The sequence below is a fragment of the Chrysochloris asiatica genome, unplaced genomic scaffold, assembly GCF_000296735.1.
Source record: "Chrysochloris asiatica unplaced genomic scaffold, ChrAsi1.0 scaffold00087, whole genome shotgun sequence".
Classification (NCBI taxonomy): domain Eukaryota; kingdom Metazoa; phylum Chordata; class Mammalia; order Afrosoricida; family Chrysochloridae; genus Chrysochloris; species Chrysochloris asiatica.
In genome coordinates, this window is record NW_006408605.1 from 3,778,468 (window position 1) to 3,782,691 (window position 4,224).

General features: G+C 36.4%; 1 pseudogene; it reads left to right on the forward strand.

Moving 5' to 3' along the window:
• The first annotated feature begins 354 nt into the window (after positions 1-354).
• LOC102840099 lies at positions 355-809 on the forward strand (annotated as a pseudogene).
• The last annotated feature ends 3,415 nt before the right edge of the window (positions 810-4,224 follow it).

A 4,224-nucleotide genomic window follows, 5' to 3' on the forward strand; every position in this document is an offset into this window, starting at 1 on the left:
ACAATGTTCTACATTCTACTTTGCTGAGTAACAACTAGAGTCTTCAAAACTTGTGATTGGCCAAGTTGCAAGTACTGGTCTCACAATAGAAGGTCTCAGATAGAGTGGGAGAAAAATGTGGAACAAAACTCAAAATTAAAAAAAAGTTCAAGCTTACTGGTCTCATAGAGACTGATGGAACCCTCAAGACTATGGCCTTTAGACATCTTTCAAGTCTGGAACTGAACTCACCCTCATTGCCCAACTTTCAGTCAAGCACTAGACAAGTCTATAGGACTGGTGGGACCAGCTGTCTCATTGCAAACATGGCCTCTGCCTGTGTGATGAGTGGTGGGCCATCTCTGGAGATTCAAGATGACCAATGAAGAGCCTCTTTCCAAAAAGTTTCACCAGAATGAAACAGACTTCAAACTTATGGTGTGAGATGAGTAAATTTTAAGATGGAACCAATTATGAAGCACATGTTCAAGAGTTGGAGGACAAATACACAGATCTTAATTAATGATGGAACTGGCTTAAAGGAGTCTAAAGAAAAACTAAAGCAATATAAGCAAGAGTCTGCATTCAAGGAAAACATCTTTATAATGAGACTAACAACCAAGGAACAAGAGACAAAGAGTGTACTACTCAAAGCCAGCACCTCAAGCAAGTCCAGAAGCCTAGCATTGTGCTAATGATATCAACCATGATAGACTCAGTGATGAACTTGTTTTTACTAAAAAATGAAAGGTGAATTGGAACAGACTAAAGACAAACTGGAACAAATACAAAATGAACAGAGTACCTGTAAGCTTACACCTGATAGGTAAGCAAATCCTATTTTCTAGTTAAGATTTCCCTGACAGTCCCACTACAATAAAGCTAGGAGGGAATAGTCAAGTACTCATTGCCACACCAAGATTCAGACTTTGGAGCCAAGAAAGCCACATTCTTATACTGTCTTGCTTTTATTGGTTAAAGGGTTTCAGTTCTTATCTTTTCCCATTCCCTTACTTCAGAGGCCTGATGGCTTTGACTAGTCTGAAGTATCTATCTAGCTCTGAAAAAATTCCTCCTAGGAATTCTAGACACTTGAGAAATGTTTCTGTTTGAAGGGAAAAACAGAAGTCTTAAGTTTGTGGCATGCTGTGTCTTTAGACATTTTGAAGGGAATAATTTCTAGAGTTTTAAAATCATAAATTCTTTTGGAGCTCTGTTAGTTGATTGAGCCTTAAATCCCATAGTTTTAACCCATGGTATGCTCTTCTAATGGTTATTAATGCTGTATGTAGACAGTCTTACTGAGAGCTGTACAAACACAGAGGTGTGGTTATCAAAGCTGGATCTGAACTGTTTGAAACAATATAAACATCCACTCCACAATGAGACTGCATATGGGCATTGGCTATGATAAGATGCCAACATAATTTCTCAATAGTAAAATTGATTAAATCTCCTTTCCATTCCAACAGGCACATTCAAAGAGCATTGTGGTGGTGGTAATGGGGGATATTTTCCTTCATTGTATTTGGACATTTTGTGTTACACGCATGATATTACATATGTCTTGATATTAAACAAAAATTTTTTTAAATAGACAAGCCTATAACATATACGGTAACACCAGGTATATATGTTGTTGTTGTTGTTAAGTGCTGTCAAGTAGATTCTGATTCACAGCGACCCAGTATAGGGGGTTTCCCAGGAGCTAATGGTGAGTTTGTACTACTGACCTTGTGGTTCAAACTAACCTTGCAGTCCTAAGCTTATCCTATAGTGCCACACAAGTATTGTTGTTTTTAAGTGGCATGGAGTCAGTTCTGACTCAGAGACCCTGTATGGGGTTTCCAAGGAATGACTGGTAAGTTTGAACAGCCAACCACACCAGCATACAACCCTTAAAATAATCAACCATATAAGACCAAAAGGGCAATATTTGCCAATAAATAAAATTCAGAGGGCAGGAGGGGTAAGAAAGAAGGACAAAGGGAAATGGTAGACATAGGGAGGAAGTGGGAAGAGTGCTGTTACATTGTGGGGATTACAGTCAATGTCATGAAACAAGATGTATATGAATTATTGAGTGGAAAACCAATTTGCACGGCAAACTTTCACTCAAATCACAATAAAACAGTTATTAAATGCAACATGAAGCAAGATTTTTAAAAAAAGAAAGACTAGTCAATAGTTGATCTTCTTTCCATCTCCCTCTTCTCTTTATATGTCTTATTGTAACTAGCTTACTTCAAGCCACTTGCTTTTCTCTGGCATCAGAATGATTTCCTTTTATGCATGTAGAATAATTGTTCAGAATAAACCTTATGTTTCCAAATATTCCAAATAAAAATAATCATCGCTAAGATGACCATAAATTTACTCCTTAAGTTGTGCAAAAAAACCCAACAACAACCAATCATCCAACGAACACACATCACTATCAGAGAACGATAATTTAGGAATAAAAACAAGATCCTATGAGATTGCTCTCCCTAGAGAAGGATAGAATTTCCATATCTACACAGGAAAATTTCATCTCCCATAGTCAGTAAAGCCAGCCTATACCGGGTCAGGGCAATTTCACTTGTCAGACAGCTGCTTCCACGATGGTTTTTAATATGCAGGTATATCTGATAAGAAGGTTGTTACAGATTGAATTTTTCTCCCTGTGGTCCTAAAAGACACTGAAACCAGAACCAACCAGGGCTTCCAAAAACTCCTTCATGATTGAGTACCTTGAACCTAAATAATACTGAGACCTATAGGAATTCCACATAGGACCAGAAACTCCACTATCACATCCCTCTCATACCCACATTGTGAGCTCCTTGGTTTGCAAGAGATCCTCAGAATTGTCTCCACTCAGGGTCCAATGGTTGCACTGTGGGTTATTTTTGCTTTTACTTTTGGATTTGATGTATTGCCTTTGTTGTTTCATTGTTTTTGTTTGCCCATTCTGTCACCTTTCTTCTCTTTCCATTTCCTTGAACTTTATCCTTTCTGTCTCTGCTTTTGTTTTTCCTTCTTTTATTGTTTCCCATCTCCTATCTTATTCTTCTTTTTTTTTTTTTCTTTTCAGTTTTCTTTTCTACTCTCCATTGTCTTTCAATTTTCATCTCTCCTCTCACTGGTTTTTCTGTTGTTGTTGTTGTTGTTTTAATTTGTTCATTTTATTTCTGCTCTTATTTTTCTCTTATATAGTTCCAGTTCCTCTTTTTAGATATTCTTAAGCTTTTATTATTATTATTATTTCTTCCTTTTACTTACTCTTTAATTTTTTCTATTCTGTAGCTCCATTTCCCTATCTATTTTTTGTCTTTACAGTTGTTATATTCTTTTATTCTGGTTACTGCCTGTTTGAATTTCTTTTTCCTCTTTTCATTGTTAGCTAATTGTTTGTGTATTTTATTTTGTTTTCTTGTATGTGTGTATGGGAGTGGTTTTCTCATTGTCACCTGAAAGGAGACAGCAACCATACCTGGATAGCCCAGTCACAACTGTACTCTCTACATGTCTACCCCCTGATAAAGAACCAACACTAGCTCCTATACTACCTGATCAATGATAGACATCAGCCAACACAAGCCAAATCCACCCTAAACTGATATGTATGTATGAAAACAATGTATATGCTTCCATTCTTCAACTACACTCACAAGAGGCAGTTGGTGAGAATGTAAGAACACATCAACATACAATCATCAATTAAATACAAATACAACAACTCCACAATGCCCCAGAAACAACAGACAATTTTAGCTCACATGAGGAAATAAAAGAAAATGGATCAAACAAATGACCAAGATGCAGTGCCAGAAAAAAGTATCTGCAGGAAGAAAAAGTAATGGAACTAACTGAAAAAGAATCCAAAAGAATAATTAGGTATTTTCAAATGATTAACAGAAATATTAAGGAAAGCATGGAGAACACACACACACACAAAAAAAAAAAATTAGAAGAATTAAAAAAAACCACTACAAGAACAATGGAACACTATGTAATGTTCACAAACAACAATTAATCTGTGAAACACCTTGCAGTGAAGATAATGAACCTGGAGGACATTATCCTGAATGAAATTGGTCACTCAAAAAAGGAAAATATTGTATGAGCTCAATGTTGTAAAAAATTAAGAAAAGGTTTTCTTGATAAAAACAAGCAAACAATCTAGGATGGTAACAGAGGTCTGGTGATGGGAAAATTATTCATGGGCTAGAGGGTAGGCACATGCTACACCGGTGACAGGGA